Source organism: Falco rusticolus, chromosome 4, assembly GCF_015220075.1.
Source record: "Falco rusticolus isolate bFalRus1 chromosome 4, bFalRus1.pri, whole genome shotgun sequence".
NCBI lineage: Eukaryota > Metazoa > Chordata > Aves > Falconiformes > Falconidae > Falco > Falco rusticolus.
In genome coordinates this window covers 71,329,159-71,351,134 of record NC_051190.1, presented here as the reverse complement: position 1 = coordinate 71,351,134, position 21,976 = coordinate 71,329,159, and the positions used below count along the sequence as shown (strand labels likewise).

Here is a 21,976-nt window from a genome sequence, read left to right as displayed (position 1 = left end):
AAGCCATAAGAAAAGACTGGCAGTGTGTTTGTAGGCAATTACAGCCCCCTGAATGGTGGTGTAAGGCATGAGGACTGCAAGCCAAGCAGCTTCAACCACCTGTGAAAAGTAGCAGTCTGTCTGGAAGTTCAGTCTTTAATTTCTCGCTATTAAAATAGAAATTAATTTTCTCTATTTCACTTGGCTGAGGTGCTGTCTATCGTCTGCAGAACAGAATCAGCCAAGAATCCAAAGCAAGGGTGGAGGGATGGAGGTCATCCCTCCTCTGCCTCTCTCTCCCTTTTGGTACACTAACCCATCCCTTCCTACCACAAAACAAAATATTACTCCTTCAGCATTTATCAATACTAAGGTTTGTTTGTTTATTTGGCTCTTGTTTGAATTAGTTAAAACTATTTACAAAGCACTTTAACTGTTGTCAGTTAATGTATCTACTTTGCCTTCAAGCTGGTGAATTGATTCTTCTCTGTTTCATTAGCTCCACATTTCACCTGTCCTTCTCCTGTCCCCAGACACTCCACACACCTATGGTATGCCAAAGTCCTACATTCTGATTGCCCAAGAATATCAATGGGATCCAAGAAAGCATCAACACAGCAATTAAGTTTTTGCATTATGGTCTTCTACAAAGCATCAACACAGCAATTAAGTTTTTGCATTATGGTCTTCTACACAGGCTGTGTTTCAGCACATAGCCAAAAAAACCATGCTACACAGAAGGAAAGATATAAAGAACAATAACAGTAGCAGTAGATGATTTACTGTAAATAAAAGAAACCTTAAGCTGACTTGCTAAATAACTTCTATAATTTCAGTATTCACCAAACTTAATGTCATAAAATATCCTAAACAGTCAGTTCATTTGAAGGGCTTGTTTACAGACAAATAAGTTCATCATTGCTACACTACATTTATCAAATAAAATTAATAATATCTGCTGAAAAATGTTATTTTCCCATAAATGCTTACCCAGAAGGTGTGTGTGTTCATAGTTCATATGGTCTCCTGTAAAGAAAGACTGTTGGGTTGTAACTAAGGGTGAGAGCAATTAAGTAATGATCACTGGCTTCGTCCTATGCACAAGTGTCACCAGGTGAGGACATCACAACATTCATTAGCTGTCAGTTAGCTGTCAGTCTTGGCAGAGGCTGTGGACTGGTAACTTGATTTACAGGCTGTCACTGGCAAACCAGGTCAGAAGTGCTCATGACCAGGTCCATAACTGCTGATGCATTATCAGGGTGCACCAAAAGCAGATCTGTTGCTTTGTTGGGCAACTGACCTACACAGACACTGTTGGAGACTAGTGGTGATTTTCTGGTCCTAGCCAAGCCCTGGAGTGATCAGCTTTGTAGAACTAGGGGGTATATGGGACAGCAACTGGATATCAGCAGGGGATAGCCGCTCCCCGCCCCCACCCCCCAAGGTAAACGATCACTTTCCATCAGCAAAACATTTTCTTCAAGAGAAGAAAGAGGAAAAGCATGCAGAGAGATGTCAGTCAAGGCTGAAAAACAATGTTCTTAGGAGATCCCCTGTCCATGACGCAGTTTTGACTCAATAATTAACTTAATTGCATTGCTGGAGAGAAGCACAAGCACATTTTGTATCTTTTGTCTCTTGCACTGTACTATTTCCTGATCCAGTGTAGAGTCTGTCATATTTAAGGCAGAGTTAACCTGACATCAGTTATATGGATGAAAGCAACAAAAGTTACTCACAAGCACAAGAAGCACTCTAAGTTATAGTTAATGTGTCAAAAATCAAAAGGTATTTAAGAAAAATGTGTTACAAATCTAAATAAGATGCACTTAAGTTCAGAAGTCTCTGTAAATGATCCAACAAAAGAAAGCAAAAATAAATTAATTATTTTGCAAGAATAATAATACAAGTTATGATAGTAATAAACTGAAAGACAGACGTTAGTTTCCAGGAAAAGATGGAACTTTTTTCTCATCAGTATGCAGTCCTGGGCCAGTAAAATAGCATGAGATTTCTCTCTAAGCTGCGCTAATTCACTGCAAATAAAAGTTTAGCCTCAGCTGATATGCACACACTTCAAACAGGCCAACAGCAAGGCCAGATACACCAGCTGGGTTTAGAAAGGAGTTTTCTATAGTTTGTACTATCAAGCTGTAGGGCAGGCTCCCAGCAGGACACTTCTCAGACCGTAACACCATGAAGAAGAAAACTCCTAGGTCTATTCTGTTAAATTAAAAGTGGAGGTGAAGAAAGCTTCCAGTTCTTATTTTCTAGTTCTCCTCTAAGTGAGCTGATTTCAATAAACTTTGAGAGGGAGGAGATGGGAAACACATTGCAGATCAGGTTTTCAGCTGGAGAAGTCAGTATTATCCTTTTTGCCTAGGTCAGTCAGCTATCAATACCACGGTCTCGTCCTCTGAGTTTGAGCAAAGGTAACCAAAAACCTGGAGATTCTCCATGAGACTGACATGTCTGTCAGACTCTTTCTTTACAGCCTGTTCTCTTTCGTTTTTCCTTATTTCACTGTAAAGATAAATTTTAGATCTGAAATTTTAACCCAGCTTAAATTAAGGTACTGAAGCGTTGCTCTGCCCTAAAGCATTGCTCTGCCCTAAGCGTGCGGACAGAGCTCTGTGGGCAGCACCCAGGAGGCACGCTGAGCCCTGGCAGGAGCCCTGCTGATCCACTCCCCTGGGGTGTCAGGGCACTGTCTGTGTGCCTTGGAGACCCAGCTCATCATCCTGGGATGCAAAGTTTAGGAAGAGAACAAAAAGAAAGCAAGAGACAACTCGAGGAAATGATGTGATAAAAGCATAGTTTAAAACTGTTCTTGTTTCCTGCTCTTGGCTGTCTGTTCAGCAGGGTCTTTGTCTAAAACCGATTACTAAAGATCACTGGGACAACTGTAATGACTTGTGATATGTGACAGTTTGGGCTCACACAGAGGCATAAACTGATGTTGGCTGTGGAGACTGATACGCCTGGGTCCTGAGCATCTACAGATCCCACAGAAGGGCTGGGGGGGAGAAAAAGAGACCTATACAATGTACACAAGGGAAGAGGCAGGGATTTTCCAAACTTTTTTCTGTTTACTGAAAGATGTGATGTCATTCAACCAAGGTAGTAGAGGATATTAGGAGGAACACAGTTCATTGTTTAAAATAAGCAGTTTTAAGACAGCCCGCAGTCCTGCTGGGACAATTCCATGTCCCGAATTAACTGTGCAAATAGTTATGTGCCCCAGTTGAAGACTATTTCTGTCATCAAGGACAAATGTATAATTTTATCATCTAGCATATTATTGTTTGAGAAGATGACACAAACATGCTGTTGGAGCTTTCATTTAGACACAGAGGTCCATGTACAAATGGCTTGAAGCTTATCAATCAGACAGAAAAATTGCATATTTTTAAACTCTAAAATGCTGTGTTCTTTTGATTACATTGTTCTGGGCTCTGAAATAAACATAAAAGCTACTACATGCTATTCTAAGCTTGAGATCATATTTCAGATTTTCAATTTCTTTTATTCATGATCAACTGGGCATTGATGTATAAGGTTTCATTTTCACAGGAAGGAAATGTGATTCATTAAAAAGAAATATAACAGCAAGCAAAGATTTCCCATTTCCCTCTTGCCATTTGTGACAGTCACAGGTTAAATATCACAGTAACATCTCATACGAATATTATTTTTTTCCTTATAACAAGCTCCTGGTTTCAGACTTTTGTTGCTTTTTTAAACTTGTATGTCTGTTTCAGTTCAGACATCACCTTTATCAGAATGTGGCTGAATACTTTGATGAGAAAAAAAGATTGAGTAAATACACTCTCTAGCAGACCAGATGCCATTACATTTATGGTGAAAAGGTAATCCAGTCTGCTTGAAAGGGTTGTGGGTTTACAGAGGGAAACAAACATAGATGACCATTTCCTTGAGAAAAGAAGGATATTTGCAAAAGGTTTGTACTCTTACAAATAACTTATTAACGTTGGGATAATGTATGTTTAAATGGCCACAACATACATATGGGTTCCTTCAGTCTGCATACTGTTTATGAGTGGTATACTGCTGAGTTTGGACCTGAGGGGTTAGCACCTACTGAACAGCAGATAGGAGCTACAAATCCTCTTTGTATGTGCATGTTCTGGGAAATGTAATAAGGAAGAAAATGGATGTTTTGATGTTGTACAGCCAACATATGACTTTTTAAATAATTTAGTTAATCTGCATTGCATCCCATTTGTTATTGCTGTCATGTTTCTGTTGACATAAAAGACACAATGAGCTATTTTACATGAAAGTTAAACACAGATCTCTCTCTTATGGTGAGTAGTGATATGACAAATGAGGATTCAGAAGCTGCCACACTACTTTGGAAGTGTGCTAAGGAAGTGCTTCTGGGACAGTAATGGATGTAACAAAGAAGAAAATAACATTTAAGTGAAGGAATGTGAATATCTTGCTTTTTTCTCTGTGACCAAAGTTCTTGAAAGCATTCCCTTCTTTTTTGGCAAAAAGACATGTCAAAATGTAGTAACATGCATTTTCTTCTCAAGCTAGTAAGTACTACAGGTTTCTTTAAGGAAAAAAAGCAAATATTTGCAGAGGCTGCATTTTTTCCTCTGTTCAGTGGGATTGAAAATAGTGTTACCAGAAGCATGTAAAGCCCCTCTAAACCCCATGATGTAAGTAAATGATGACAAACTCACTGCTGCAAAATTGACCCTTACCCCACCAGCTGCCTCATTCTTTCAAAGGCTTGTTTGTAAAGTTAAGTACAACTGAGAAAGAGTGATGCTTTCAGAACCTGTGCTGTTCAGATTGGTCGTTAGCACCTGTTTGGACAGAGTCACTCTCAGTCTGAAAATTTAAGTGATTTATTGTATACCTATGAAGTGTTCATTTTTATTGCAGTCAACAGCTGAAACATCAGAACCAAAAAATAGAGGCAGTATTACCTATACTGAACAAAATGACAAACTTTGGTTATTGTGAAGCAGTTATTCAGAAATATTCAGATGCTAAATATGTGCTTACTAGGTTCTTTAAAGCAAGTTAGATGTCCACATCCTGTGAAACTCCTGTGTGGTGGCTAACTTGTTCAATGCACAGAAAAAAAATCCTAGCTGGCACTTCATTCGGGTCTGTGAAGTCTCCTGTGACCATTAAACTCATACTGTTAGTGCCTATCTTGCCAGCGCCACACGTGACAGTCATACCAGGTGTGGGTGCCTTTTGCCCACTTTGGGAAGCAGGCAAGAAATGGCTAATTAGCACAAAGCACAGTCTCTAATCAGTAGACTACTCTTAATAGAATTGTCTTTGGAAAAGTTCAGGTTCATTTTGCAGATTCAATTTGCATGAAAACTACACAGCTTTTAGTCACCGAACAATCTCCAACATTATCAGCCTTTCAAACATTAGTTCATATGTGGAGACATAAAAACAAAGAAAATATTGAGATGAGAGAGTGGAGACATAAAAACAAAGAAAATATTGAGATGAGAGAGTGGAGACATAAAAACAAAGAAAATATTGAGATGAGAGACCGGATGCCCATAAAAAGAAAAGGCAGGGCAGATGTCTGGATATAATTTTTTATTATTATTATTATTATCATAGATTTTTAGGTCATTTTTATACACAATGAAGCAAATCTTAGAGCTTAAATCTCTAAAATCAGCACAGCTGGTCTTCCTAGATCAAATCATACTGTAAAAACCTAATATTATTAATTATAAATATTGGCTGAGGACCCAAGCACAAAGATCTGTTCCTGGTCCTGAGATCTGGCAGCCACCGGCAGCGAACACTGGATTACCATCACTTTAAGAGTACACACAGTCATGGACATGTCATAGGCTCTGAGACCAAAACCTGGGGAAGAATCTGTAACCACTTCTTCATGCACAAAGACAAGATGTCGATGAAAAAACAGAGAAACAGCTACACAGCGTATTCCCTGCTGTGGCCAAGAGTGTGTTTCAGAGTACCTCTTGTGAGAGGTATTATTTCAACAGCATGGTCAGGAAGACCATGTGGAATAAGAGTTGTAGGGGAGGGAGATGGAGGAGGAGGCTATACTTGAAAGTTACAACTACAAGAAAATCTGAGGTTACAGAGAGAACTGTCATACTGAAAAGAGAGACAAGAAAGACATTAAGGCAGCCAGCTGGCTAAAATCCAGGTATGTTGAACTTTCCTCTAGATTACCTTTGTGAAATTAACTGTGCCAAGACAAATTAGTTAGATTCTGATTTTGGTGTTTCAAAGCCTCATCATGAGAGTTTCAATTCTGCAAAATCAAAGCCAAAGCTAGTTTGGACTTGCTTCTCCCTTCATCCTACTACCAAAGCATACCAGAGCTGGAAACTTATTTGGCTAAGTGTTTGGTTCTTGTCATCAAAGGAGAGCAATTGGAGATTTAAGAATGGTCATTCTGCAAAAATGCCTGTGGCACAACTACAAACTTCCCCCTTCCAGGTTACATTTTACCTCTTGTGCCACAAATTGAATGGGAGAGAGTACACAGAGCTCAGGGAAAAGTGTTTAGCTCACTGCTGATATTTTTAGGGTATTTCCCCGCACTGCCTCATGTTATGTGTACCTTTTAATACCGGCCTAATGTTTACGCAAGTTGCTGTCCAATGAAAAGTCAAGCTTTGTGATGAGAACGTCAATCAAAACGCAACACAATTCTAAGACCCCAGATATATTGTCTGAATTCTGGCACAGGAATTTTACTCTTGTTCTTTTAAACCCTGGCATAAACACAACTCCAATATACAAATCGCAGCATCACTGTTTGACCTTTCCTCTTTTTCTCTTTAGAGCCTTCCTGATGCAGGTCACAGTTCACACATTCCAGAAATCTATTAATTATTCATGCTAAAGATAGTTTATTTAATAAATAAATATGAATTACATATTCCCACTCAAGTAAGCAAGAACATTTCAGTCAAATGTCCTAGATAGCTGATTTATTTCTAGCTTTCTCAGCAATACAATGATGATGTAAAACACACACGGTTTTATAACACTGATCTGTCTTCAGGCTAGATGCAGATAATTATTTTTTTTTTAACAGACAGAGGATTTAAGTGACTGTGCAAACTGAAGTTTGAAGAACTTGCAGCAACCTGACTGCACTGAATTTTCTTCTATTTTTTCGAATGTCCATAGTAATTACACTTTACTACAGAAAATAGGTGATAGTACCATTCTCCTCCTCTAAAGAAAAAGAATGAACACTGCTCAGTTCATGGGAAGAACCATTATTTGGGGCTGTTACCAGGAAGGGATGCGAGTCTGTGATTGAAAGCCCTTACCTAAAGCCACAGCCCTGAAAATGCCTAGGAAAATATCGGAGAACTCCCCATCCTCAGTATTTCCCACTGACTTGCACTGGACGGATCACTCAATTGGTCATTTTCAGTCCTATCTTGATGTCTCTAATTTTTCTCCTAAACTGTAGGAGGCACCTGCCCATCTAACCCACAGTTCCAGATTCCTCCCTAGGAACTGAGTTGAAGAAACATTCTCAGATGTGGCAACAGGTAGAAGATTTAAGAGAAGAGGCTGGGGTGAGACATGGAGAGGAGCATAATTTGTTGATTGCTGCTGACTCTCATTATTTCTGATTTAGTATGAATATGAAGACCAAGGAGTAAAAGGATAGATTACCGTACATACTGTAGCACATAGAACAATAATACATGTTTAAATGGCAAGTAACAAAACTGAAGAAAGGGATTATAAGAAAGGCATGTTCCTAAGTATAAAATAGACAAAATGGCTAGGTTCCCCATATTCCGGTGTCCAACCTGAAAATGTCAAGATTTTAACTAAGCCATCTGGACAGACTACAAGGATATACAGGGGCATAAGTGCTTGTTAAAAGTCTAAGCTACTTATGGGTTGAATTCCCAGGCAAAGAGTGAATCAACAGAGTTAAAAAGGAAATGGAAACACTTCCATAGAGACGGGACTGGAAAAGCAAATGAAATTACTTTACCAGCCTGATAGACACGTAAGTGTGTAGGACATAGCAAGAAAGACTATTGCAGTGCATTTTAGTCACTTCTGTGGTCACCTTCCCGGGACATTAGGGACAGAAAAGGGTCACGATATATTAACTTCTATTATGCTGAAGAAGAAGATTTCAAGTATTTCTTCTTCCTTTTGTTTAAGTAGCAGATGTGTCCATATCACAGAAGGAAGAAAGGAAAGCTCTTATTAAAGAGAAAAGAGTCTCTGAATTGCATTGGGAGGGTTAGCACAGGGTATTGTTAAAACTCGGAGTATGAATAAAGTCTATGCTCAAACAATATTGAGGAATAAAACCCTGATTAAACTAGAAATCGATATAATTTGACAAGTTCTTCAGACAGTAGTGGATCAGGGTATTGTTGAGCCAGGAATAATCTTGCTTTCCTTTTATAAATCTCATAACATCAACATTTGCAACATATGAGAGAAATACCTGTTCAGAAAGTGGACCTTTGCTGTGGCTTCCTTTTCAGTTGTAGTTGATTTTGTAAAACCAACCACCTTTTTCTTATTTGTCAAAAGTACAAATATCTAAAGAAAAGCATTTGAAAGAGAAATTTTTAGAGCTGTCACCTCTAAAAATTCATGTCAGAAGATAATATGTAGTCTCTGTTCCCAAATTCCTCTGGAATCTTCGAGAGATACAGGAACAGACACCTTGTGTACAAAATGCCCTTTTTTTGTTATCCACAGCTGAATTTAAAGACTGTTACCTCTTGCTTGCCTAAGAAGTTAATGCTTTTTATTTTTCCCTTCCTTTCTATGTTACTTGCACTAATGGTAACAACAAAGAAGCCATATTTTTTTAAGATGTGAAGAAAATTTCTAATCAAAAAATCCTTCTGTTCAGGCTTCTGGTTTTTGGCATATTTCAGTGTCAGCTGTATTTGAAATCTAACAGAGAACTTGTTTATGGAAGAAGTACCAGGAGGGAGAGGTTTTGGCTTGGAGTTTCAGGGTTCTTCATACATAGACACTTGGCTAGAGCTGTGGAAAAGTAAAGGCACTACAAAGACATTCTTGGACACCTTTCAAAAACAGTTGCTATTAGTCATCTGGGACAAGCAGCTGAGGAGACATAGGGTAGGTTTTTGGTCAGATGGTTTGGGATTGTTCAATAATTAACAAGCAGTCAGCAAATTCTGGGCCAGTTATTACATTACTAAGAGGTTTTGTGTTGAATTATGGGCTCCTCATGACATCCTTCAGTGCCAAGCATCATGCGCTCCTATGTAGTTGCCAAAATCCCAATTCCTTTCCTTGTCATCAGTGGTCTCATTTTGCGACACCAACATGGGAAGTCAGAGCATGGTATCCTCCAACGCTTGCCTATGGAGGGAAGAAGCCTTGTTGAGAAAATGCAGAGGTCCAGCAGACAGTAACTTTATCTAGGGCTTCTTGCCAGATTACTTTCTTCAGTAAGCAAAGGCAGTCAGGCATGCTAGCAGGTCATGTAGGCTTTTTGTGTACTAACACAGTAGGATGACGACCTGTCCTTCTCTTTGGCTGCTGTGAGGCTGGCAGAGGAGCAAATCTTTCCAATACTCAGAGCCTGAAAGGCTCTCATATGCCTTTACTTAAAGAAAGAAATCCTTTAATTTTGCGTATGTCTTCCTTTAAACAGCACCAATAGAAAAGATCACCTTTGATATATATTTACTGTGTTCACAATGACAGAAGGCACTTTCCACACAAACTTGAATAAACCTTTACTTGGTAACCAGTTTGGGGAGTCCTTATCATTCACAATTAAAAACTGATATATGGCTTTATTACCAGGGAGCTTTCAACTCAAAATCAGATTTAGAGAATGGAATATATTTTGAAGAGCATAGTTAAAGTCAGTCATATTCTATTTATTACAGCTTAGATGTGGGACAACCTTCCAGATTGTTACTAACTTCATTTATAATGATGATGTTTCCACCGGAAAAACTTGTTTGTAAATGAAAAGAGGAAATTGGGCAGATGATTGAAACGAAGATAAGACGACTACAACAACCACTGAAGAACAAGTATAGTTGACTTCTTGATTGAAGGGAAACAAAGACTTCTTTGAGAAGTGGATATTTAAAAAAAAAAAAGGTGTGAATAACATAGTGTGGTTAATCAAAATAAAGTATACATCACAGGTGAGGATGGTCGGAGAGAATTACCTAACTGGTAAGCAACTGGGAACGAAGGGAACCTAAAATCATCAGTTAAAAGTTGCAAACATAAATGTTCCGCTCAGAAAATGTATGTAAACAATCAGGAAAAGATGCATTTCACTGAATGGTGTCAAGGAAGATTTTGTTAATGAGAAATATTGTTAACAAGTAAAATGTTCCAGCTAAAATGTAAAGTCTGTATTCTGTTTTCCCAAGATTTGGGTGTTAGTGAACTTCATTAACTGTATTAATAGCAAAAAATTGTCAAGTATGTTGAAAGTAATGATAGGATTACTCAAGAAAAAGAAGGATTCCAAAGTTTCAGGTTCTAAAGAGCAATGGAGAGGAAAGCTTTGCCAAACAAATGAATGTTTGGTAATGCTTTGTTTGTTTGTTTGTTTGAACTGCAGGGAAAGCCTGCAGTTTAGCTGGGTAAATTACACTGCAGCATACAACAGTATTACTCTGACAGAAATTTGCAATAATATGTTTGACTCTTTTAAGGTTATCTGTTGTTAGCAATTAAAATAGGCTGCATGGAGAACAGAATGGATCAATAAAACAGGAAAGCAAGAGTGTAGGAAAGGCCTAGTTTGCTCTTGCTTTTCTCATTTGGGTTTTTTAGTTGCAAATATTGAAATGTATAGGAAATGCTTTTGAAAAACGAAAAGAAAAGAACAGTTTCCATATGTTTTATAGGGGTTATAAATATGCAGGCTTTCCTTGATATTAATTCCTCTTAAAAACTTTCTGATATTTGAAAGTTAGTATGTACATTTAACAGAGTCTTGTGATACTGAACGGAATCGCATGAATGCCATGGGAAACAGGCATGGGCTGTCCAACAGCACAAAAGTAGACAGCTTTATACGGGAGTTCAAGAGAAGAGAATTATGATAAGGAAATGAAGAAAATGAAGAGTATTTTTAAAGGAAATTCAGTAATGCTTAGGCTTACTTCAGGAGCTGCAACTTACCACCCAATTAGATCATGTGCCTGGGATTAGTGACTTGATGAAAAGTGGATTTAAGGGAATCTGACAGGAGCAGCAGGAGGAAGTTAGCACTGTATGAACTCTGACCTGAAGTGACTTTATGTTGGCATGGAGTGTACGGAAGAAAAGATGAGATCAGTGAAGGATGTCGGGGAACACAATGAGTAATGACAGGAAACTATGAGAGATGGACTTACTGGATTAAAACCAAAACTATCTGAGGAATATACTACTTCTGACAACAAGTCATTAGACAACAGGAAGAGATACTCAAGCAGAAAGAGATTAAAAGAACCTGCATGGAGTGCCTTTTACAAAATCTCATTGAATAAAATGGAAACTTGCAAGTGACCTGACAAAAGAGGAAGGACAGAACAATTTGAAGTTTTAACTATAACTGCTCAAAATAGGTCATTTGCAAAAGATATGTTAACACAAAGACAGAAGACAGATGATAGGGAAAATGTGAATTCAGACAATAAAATGTGTGGCCTGGCCTCATTAACTATAAATCACGTTTCAGTTGATACATCTGTCTGAGGATGAGTATAAATTACTCTATTATAAAGTTGGCAGTAATGTGCAGCAAGCAAGAAAGGAATGTTATCTTCATAAGACACAAAGATATAGAAAATAAGAAATGAAAAAGCATTACCAAAGTTTTTAAATGTTACTGTTAATAGAATTGGAATATATGTGAGAGGACCAAAAGTGGCAATAGCAAAGAAAGGCAGAGATCCTTACCAGTACTTGAAAGTACAGAAAATATTGAACAGCAGCAATCAGCAATGATAACTGGAGAAAATATGAGGGATGGAAAGCAGAAATGGAACACCAGTCATTTCTAGTGCACTGGGATTTTATCATAAGGATAACACATCAGTACTATGTAAATTGTAAGTCAGCTCTATTGTAGAGCCTTTTGGAGTTAGGCCCAAAAATAAGTGCCAAATTTGTCTTCAATTCATAGTGTGTGCTAAACACACCCAACTGGCAAATGATATCATAGTATTAATGGTGCAGTGTCTTATGTCTGCTCAGTAAATGGCTACATGGTCCTGATGGCAGGTTTTTGTTGTTAAAAAGAAGAGGGCATGTGCGCACACACACACGCACATATACTGGTTAATTATTTTTTAATAGGGAAAAGCAAGGGATGGGTGTTATTTTATTAAAAAAAAATAAAATTTAAAATACATTTGGCAACACTGATAGAAATTATATGAAGTAGTGTAATTTTGCAAGCGTTAGCTCTCACCAGCTGTGACATTCCTTTTCTCTAGGGAAGGCGAAAGGAGTGATATGTGCAAGCACTTAAATCTCTGCCTATGATTTTCTTATGAGCATAGAAAGGCTTAGAGATTCTTCTGACAAGAACTGGGATGCTTTTTAACATACATAATGCTCTATGAAACAGCAACTTATGACTGAGTACAGACCCAGTTTTTCAGGGGCAAGAACTCAAGCACTGGACTCAGTTTTCAAGCGTGCTAGAAACTTCTGTCTGGGGAGACCTAAGGAGCTGCAGGCCTTTTTTGGAATTTGGGAGTAGATTAATCTATCATGAGTCCTCCAGAAGGCAATGCTGAAACACACCTGTAAGATAATAAGGGTACTGTAATGTCTTAAAAACCTTAATCTAAAGTATATTTATATTAATAATTTTATTCATTCAAAGATCCCAAACCCTCAGACTTTTGATACTTACATACATCAGGCATCTAGTTCTATGTTTCATCTTTTAGACCTGGGACCCTTCTAGCTGGATGGGTCAGAATAACCATGCGATAGTTCAGGTGGTCTTAGATTTCTTCACTAAGCCAAGAAAATTTACTTTGTGACCCAGTTTCCTTTATCATACTGTAATATGAAATCACATGTGACATCAGCACTCATGCAGGGTATTCCAGACTCTTACTCTTTCTTTCAGTGATTATAGCTAAGGTACTGGTTAAGACTACACCACATCGCTCTTTTAAAATTTTATTTATGGTCATTTATGGAAAGATACTTTTTTTTCAACGTGGAAGGAAGCTGAGAAGTAGGAAGGAAGCAAACCTCAGAAAGACTAAAATAAGCCAAGTAAAGTAAGAGAAAGACAGACAGAGCACAGACTGAGTGGGCTGTAGGCAGGTGCCAGGGCTACTGGACTGAGCCCCAGTGAGGCTAAGCTGGACAGGGCATGAAAACCCACTGCATGACCTTGACTTGAGAGGTCCTTGGGTGTGACAGATAACAGTGTGAGTTGCTATCAAAAGTTACAGAGCATGCTATAGGAGAGGTTGGAAATTCATAGGTGGTTAAGGAGAAGTTATGTGTGAAATGACCAGACTTCACAGATAAGTACAGAGGAGCACTGGGGAACTCTGGGGTAGTCAAGTCTTGCAAGGTCAACAGCATCTGGATGACCAGATCAGTGATATAATATATTATCAGTAATATAATATAAGATTACCTAAGCAATGATAACAGTAATACCAAATATGGGCATGAATGTCCCAGAACCAGCACAAATGTGGAAAAAGTTGTTAGGGATTGGTTGTTTATCAGGGGGAAGATTGGGGCAGAGAAACATAGGTGCAAGAGTAGAGAAAGGAAGGAACAGAAAAAGGGGTAATAAGGTGTCCAAATTACACAACCAGTGCTGTCCAGGTGTATCTGTCAAGTAGCCCTGTACTTTATCACCACAACCAGAGCAGCAAAATAAATCAAACCCACTATTCTGAACAACCAACAGGAATCGAACATGTCTCTGCAGTCAGGGGGGCAAGTTGGGGAGGTAGATTTCTTCCCCAGGCAAGCAGGAGAGTACCAGTATGGATGACCCAAGCACCCTGGCACCATCCTGTGGGTGCCCATCCCAAGCCTGGCAGCATCTGCAACTGCCCCACACTTTCTAGAAGTGAGCTTTTGAGATGCTGTGTCATGTGTCTTACTGTTTGCAGTCATGCTGCAAATATTTAAGTGGATGAGAAAAATTGCTGAAGTTGGTCATCCCTTATTGGTACGTAAAGCAAGCCAAGTGCCTGCCAGTCCTGGTAAATACATTGATAGTCCAGAATGAACTTAAACAATATTCACTCCATTGCTTCCTTTGGGGTACTGTTGCAGCACAAACTAGTAGGCTGCAACAAGGCTTTTACCTTCTGTCAGATTCTACTATCCATACTGTTTCACCTTCCTCCAGAGTTCAGACCACACTCCTCCACCCAACCACTACCTTACCCCCCCCCCCCCCCCCCCCCCCCCCCCATCCTCAGGGCTATTTAACCACTTAGCAGGAACGAGCTACAGCTGCACATCATCCATGTCAACCAACCCACTGCCGCCAAAGCAAAGCCACAGCTGCATGTTATCAATGCTAATCAACCCACTGCCTTCATTCCTCTACAGGGTATAGTTCTCAGAAGACAATGAAAGAGGAGGGGTGCCTCAGCACAGTGGGACCCTTTGCTTTGTTTCCTCAGCTTTTCTACTATCTTCTGAATTATAGATGCACCAAATGTGTTCTTAAAAAGTTGAAGGCTTTGATTATTGCTGCAATTTAAAATGGATAACCCACAGCAAATCTAGTTCTGCTCTTTGTCGATCTCAAAGTGCTTGCTGTTATGCATTTGCTTACAACTTTCCCATTCTCCTACTAAGGTCCCAAGAGACAGGGCTTTACTACTTTTCAGAAAGTTCTAGAGCTCATCAAAGTCACCAGTCAGGAAGATTTGCATCTCAGAATGGAAGGCCTTTTTCTTGTTGCTTTGACTGCATTTCTCCTTTAGTTAGTAAAGCAGATTTCTAGCAATAATGCAAAAAATTATAAACCAAAGCTAGAACAATGCTATACAAATAAACACGTTATCATGAAGCACTAGAAATCCCATTTTAAAGTGAAAGAACTGAGCCAGAGAGTTTACTGAGAAATTTAAGAAATTACCACACAGCCAAGACCAGCTCTAAGTTCTTCTCAAGTATCTTACTTGCTAAACTATGCAGCTGTAGTTCCCTTCCGATGGCTGACTGCCATTCAGCTTAATATTTTAGGTGTGGAACTATTCATACCAGGGTTTTGAAACTGGTGGGCATATCCAGGGACTATAAGAGATTTAGCTAAATTCTGTGACTTTATCTACACAGAAACCAGCAGTATGCTGGTTTGAAGTTTTACTTCATTGCTAGCAGCTGTGTAGCATTAAAGCTAGTCTAGACATCACTAACCAAACTATATTTATGCAGCAAAGATTCCTAGCCCAAGAGAAAGGGTGTTCAGAGAGCACACAATTAAAAGGTTTTGGTATGCCTTGATTGTCATGGACAAGAATTCATAGGAGAGGCTTGTACTGACCCTACAAGATCAAAGAACTACTGTGATAAGGATGTGCTGTTTTCTTGTGCAGTGCTTTTTATTTTTTTTTTTAAAATACAATAATTGCTATGACTTTTATATACCTCCATATACAGAGTTAATGCAGAGAGGAAGGAAGCAGTGCAGAAGGAAGGAAAATAAAAGTGTGTTAACAGGGTTTTTCTCTGAAATATTGGTACTTTGTAGAAGTCACACATTGTATAATTATTTTTATTCAATTATATGTTTCTCAATATATGCTTTCAAAAGAGCTGACAAAGGTAGTGTAACAATGGAAAGAAGAATGTAAAACAAATGGTAGGCAACAAATTAAATCCTAATTGGGAAATAAAATATTTCTCACTAAGTCACTTCCGATATTCAAAAGTTTAGACAAAAGCGATGAGGATAAGTGCAAGGATACCAACAACACAGAGACAAAATAATGGTTGATGTGATTTGATTCAGACTACACTTGCCCTTTATTTGCAAAAGAACAGATGCTCTAGCTAGTTCCAAATTATGAAACTGCGGTTTCAAAACACATTCCTATCTCCAGTAAGCAGATTTAGAATTTAAATCAGTGTCTTTATGTTGTATGCAAGTCAACTACTTTTTTCACAAGTACAGACTCCTATGCTTTCTATCAAGGCATAGGTCTCAGGAAATATGTTTTATTTACAATGAGTTGTGAGTGACCACTTAAAAGGAAAATAGATCCTTTGCCATGATGCAGATAGGGGCAACACTTACAAAAAAGCACAGAAGCTCATAGTGGTAAAAGAATATGCATAGTTCTCTCTGACTGATTTACCGGAAACGAATACATTAAGTATACCCTAACATGTGATAGACCATCATGTTGGCAATCCTAAACCACATGGCCAGTGCCTCACTATAACAGGTTCTAAATTTTATCACCTAGGTTAGAAACAAAACACAATTAAAATACTGACTTTTTCCAAACTTAAGAAACACCTCAGCTTCTAATGTCCAGAAGGGGAGAAAACCAAACACTACATCATTTATTCTTCAAATTCTAGACAGGATGATAATGTTCACTCTGAGAAGCCTCAGCTTCCAGCTGACATGGAAGTTGTGAATGGAAAGCCATAGGAAATCTGCCGTGTTTCTTTCTTATTTCACCCATTAGGATAGCAGGGGAGAGACAGAGAGAGAGAGAGAAACAGAACATATTATAGACTTCTGTGTCTTAATTGCTCACTTTTAGTGTGAAATATAGCATTATATATGTATTTATCAATAGGCATTTCACCCGGGGGGGGGGGGGGGGGGGGGCGGATTACAATTCCTGAGGGAATCAGTAAAGGATCATGAAAGATTCCTATAGTACAGCGTTCATTTAAAAGATATATCCATAATAAGAAGGATCCAAATAGGTGCTGTACATTTTCAAACCTTTTCTGGGTATAACGTTACACGTACTGATTTATACGCATGGTTCCATTTCATGTCCACCCTGTACTTGTCCCCACTGTGTCTACAGGAACATTGTAATGACAGCAGCTTTACTTGGGGAGATGTGAATTAGGGGAAATTGAAAAGTAGCTCAATAGCAATGCAATCACATGGGGAAAAAAAGTCTTAATCTCATATCATAACATTGCAGAAGTTGAAGTGGAGTTGGAGAACTTACTAATACAGACAAGAGAACTAAAGGAATACACACACAAAAAACCACTATTATCAGTGAAGTGGAAATGTCCAGAGGAAATCTTTCAAACTGTCAGGCAGAAAGATGAGAAGAATACAGTGACAAATGAACTAGGCATGACTGATTTCTGGAAAGAACAATGGGAATGGGAGGCATCATATAACCCTTTGGCAAAGTAGATTGAAAAAAGAATGTGAATGGAGTGATGTGGTGTGATCAGTCACAGTGAAGTGCAGATCATGGAAGAGGAAGTTCAAAGAAGATTGAGAGGATTACTTAATTGGAAAGCACAAGGAAAAAGAACAGAATCTCCAATTGTCAGCTAACAAACTTTACAAACTAGTACCATCAATTCAAAATACATATATAGGAAGCTAGGAAAGACACATTTAGCTAAAACGATAGAAAACCTCTTACACTAGAAGAGGGTTCGATGATCCTAGAGAATATACACAACACATGTCATAATATATTGCCTGTCCCTTTGGAATGGACCTGCATTAGCCCATGGAGTAAAAAGGCTTTCTTGGCAGCTAAAAGCAGGTCAGGCTATTCTAGCCATTGCAGAAATTTGGTAATTTCTAGCAAAACGAGTTCTTCTAACAGTGAAATAGAGCCTGAGGAAAGAAGGCAGGCCTGCCAACAGAGCAGAATAGCCTTTTCCAGGAAAATAAGACATACATGTTTCAAGACCTCACTAGAGGGGATTCCTCCAAATGTTTTGAAGCAGTCTTTAGATGAAACTTATCTGAGACCAGAAAAAATAGAAATCGTGTGATGAATCAGTTGGAACAGGAGAAAGCTGGGGGAAAGACCACTTTTTTTGTACCTTATAAGACCAGTCAAATCTGAGCTCATAACCCACCTGTGTCACAGTCACCCATTATTGTTCTACTATCACATTCCTCTGTTCCCCTTTCTGGCTCAGCTTTCTCTTTTCCTGTGTATTTCAACTAATTTTCTTTTTCTGCTGCAAATAACCATGTGGTTCAGTAAGAATGTTTCTCTGGGTCTGATTTAATAAACATCTATAAAATTCAGATATTTGGGTCAGGTATTTCTCTGTTATGACAATATGGGTTTTTATGAAGCTCTGAGAGTACTGCCAGCAGACTTCAAATTCTGCAGGATCAAAACATTTTGTTCAAATGCAGAGATCTGATACAAGTTTTCTAAATTTCATGTACTCTTTTAGCTTCTTAAAATCTTTCCATTTTTCTCTTGAGTGTGCCAGCTCAGTTTTCTGCCCTCACATTATCAAAAACATGTGGGATGTTCCTGTTATTTACAGTCAGGACACACAATGTAGATATGTCTGAAAGTTTGTGGCTTTTGCTTTGACCTTGAAAATTTTAGCCCAATATTACTTTGTATCAATCAAATTGAATAGACTTCTGGTATCATCTAAAAAAGGCAATATGTCAGATGATTAATTGTAATGCTGAAAATGCAGGAAAAAACCCAATGTGATTATTCATGTTGTCTTGAGCAAATCATTAATCTTCCATTTGCAGCTGAGCAAACTGGAGGTGATAGGTAGTTTGGGTTCTGTAGAGGGCAAGTGTTATGAGGATGTAAATGTTAGGGGTTTTTTGGGTTTTTGTTTTTTTTGTTATTGCTACCAATGCACACAAGGGATTTGGCAAAAAGTGAGAGATTGCATTGCTACTCAATTCCAATATAAAACATTCTGGCTGGCTGACTATCTAAGAAATTCTTTTCCCAAATAATCTAGTAGCAGGATAGGAAACAGGGGTAACAGATCTCTAGTTAATAGGAATTCATTCAAGCAATAGGGTGGTCTTCACTTAGATGAAGGTTCACAACACCTGAACTTAAAATATTCTAAGCATGTGCTCCTCACTACTTGTGAACCTGCAGAACAGATGCAAATAAATTTAAGCCTTCAAAATTGGTGCTTTTTTTCTGACTAGCAAAGGATTAGCAGAAAGCAAGCAAAGGATAATGGAAATAGCTTGCAGTGCTTTTTTGTTAATACAGATTAGCAGCAGGCATAACTCAAATACCTCTCCACTTCTCTGCTCTGGTGCCAAGTATCCCTGAAGTAGAGCAGCTTTGCTGCTTACACCTGGGTTTTGACAGCTTCATCCCTACCTGATGCACACAGTAATATGGAGGCACTGCCTTTTATTAATATTCACACACCAAAGGAAGCACATGCATGAGCTTGGAAGATGTATTAAATCAGGATAGTCCAATGTTTCCTCTGTACTCAAAGCTGCTCGGTATTAGAGCAGACCTTACCGACCTCTTAGCAAAGAGCTAAGTTCTAGGCACCTGTAGTTTTATGCTGTCAGTCCCCTGTGAATAAGGCAACAGGGACACTAATCCACATTAAAAGGGAGTTTAGACATCCGTGTTCTATGTTCTCTACAAACTCCTCATACATATCTCTTCACAGACTTGTTTTACATCAAGGTAGCATCTGATACATTCAGCGTCCAGCTACTACTCTTTTCCTGTTCCACTGGTGTTTTGCCAGCTGTGTTTCTGGTGCATTCAAATGAGGAGACACTCCAATTTACTCCATATGTGCTTCCATGTACAAAGTCCTCCAAGACCCGTGTGTACAGACTATCACAAGGAAACCTCTGTCAGTGGAGGTATAGCCTAAGACGTGATTCTTAAAACCTAGGTCCTGTCAGCTTAGGCACGTGCTAGAGAAGCACCGGACAGAGTTCTGGCCCTCCTGCCCCACTCACAGGGCACAACGGCAAAAAACTGCCACAATTCTGGCATCTCAGGACCAAGGGATGAGGGAGGTCTTGGCCTTGTTTTCTTTCCTGTTTACATAGAACAAGACCACCACCACCTTCTTCTCCATCTCATTTTTGTTATCCTTAGACTTCCCACCACCTACAACAGACAACTAGCAGCATAATAATCAGGTCTCCATTAACTAAAGAACAACCACCAGACCTATTACTATAGGAAAGCAAGGAGAAATGCTTACCCAAAACCGAGTCTTCAGATTGAGTCTGGAGCATCACCTACAGCATCCTCACAGATGAGGTCAGGGAGACTTTTTTTTCTGCTCACAGGATGCAACACAGCTGAAAAATGAACCAGAGCCTTCTGTCAGCCCTGAGCAGTATCTTAGCTTGATATCAGAACTTGTCCACAACAATGTCTTTTCTATGCTGCTTCAGTTTATTGCCTTCTATGGCCTCTTCAGATTTAAGATTTGTTAATCAGAATAGTTGGCACCATTTATTTAACTATGACAACATTTTCTGGAATGTGTAAATTTAGCAAACAGGTTTCTTTTTCACAAAATCTCTGGATTTCTTAAACTGTTACCTTTAAATCAGGGGTCCTCAAACTACGGCCCACGGGCCGGATACAGCCCCCCAGGGTTCTCAATCTGGCCCCCGGTATTTACAGAACCCCCCGCTCCGCCCCCCCCCCCCCCCCGCCGGGGGTTGGGGGGGGGTGGAACCAAGCAGCCACAGATGACTGCCTGCCACTTCATCTGCACGCATCCTGTCTTAAATTGTATGTTGCTCTTAATACTATGAAAGCGGCCCTTTGGTTTTCAGGTTTTCTGGGAATATTGAAAATAAAGAGTTTCTTCTAAAGCTGACTGTCCTGTAGATTTCAAGTCTACTACAGATTTACACCAGCATAACTGGAAGCCAAATCTGACTTTCCATTTGTCATTACTTACTGAGTTTATAGCCTGGCTAATGTGATCCATGATTTATAACGCTAAATATTGCTGTACACAGCCAAATATTCAGAATGCTTTGCAGTTATTGCTGAGCTGAACAAATGGCAGGAACATCTCATACAAATCCAGATGCAAAAATGAACCTGAATTCTCTGCCAAAATAAAGAAAATAAATGCATTCTTTTCACCCTTTCCTAATAATGTGTTATTTTCCATTGTCTTCAAGCCTGTAAGTTAGCTGTGGTTATGGGAATGAGTTCCTCTATGAAATACACTTTTGCATTATTTACTGTTCCCTCCAAATTATCTTCTAAAACAGCAGTGTTTGTGGATCAAGCCAAAGATCTTTCTCACACTATACCATCAGCTGTATTCCCACATGGCCAGGGTAACTCCTTAGCAGGGTGGGTGTGGATAATTAATTTTTAATAATGAGAAAAAGGCATTATTATTCAGGCTCCCTGATAGTGATTCGATGTCTTCATTCTGTTGAGAGTTCACCCAGATTTGTCTTACACCACTAACAGATATTTAAGCAGAATATATACAAAAAAGGTCAGTCATTCTTTGGTCTGTGTCCAGCTCTGTGTTACATTTCTATCTTGAAAAGCAAGAAAACGTAAATACCAAATCTTTACAAACTTGATTCCTTTCTCTGTTGCCAGTTTGTGCTTTCAGGTGTCAATCAAATGTGATTGGTACAAATCAATATGACTGTTTTAGCATACACGTATGAAAATCCCTTCATTCCCATTACACTGGGTCCTTCTCTGTGCTCTGATGTATCAGTTAGTGGTTAACCCTTGCTAGACTGACTGCACTGCAGAGCAGGGCTGGCTCTGTGGGTTTTGCTTTGCAGGGTGCGGTACTGGGCAGCTAGAAACAACCAGGTTCTCTTGAGCTCCTGAGAGCTTGTTATTGCAAGAAGTTTTGTGACATCTTTGCACCTAAACAAAATTAGGTTAAAACAAATATTGTTTGGAGTTTGAAGTCACTATTCTTCTTGTTATTACAAAGTAGGAAACAAGCAAAACAATACTCTATAAATAAAACCACTTAAAAATTCTAGCAGGTTTTCAAATCTCAAAAAATAGTC

The 21,976-nt window shown here is 38.9% G+C and overlaps 1 long non-coding RNA gene across 1 annotated transcript in view; it reads right to left on the bottom strand.

Annotated features, from left to right (window-relative positions):
* Positions 1-20,260, bottom strand: part of LOC119147032 — a 49,619-nt gene extending 29,359 nt beyond the window's left edge. The window contains exon 1 of the long non-coding RNA XR_005103933.1: positions 20,164-20,260. This is a non-coding gene — a long non-coding RNA (uncharacterized LOC119147032). The remainder of the gene's footprint in view (positions 1-20,163) is intronic.
* Positions 20,261-21,976: the final 1,716 nt, after the last annotated feature.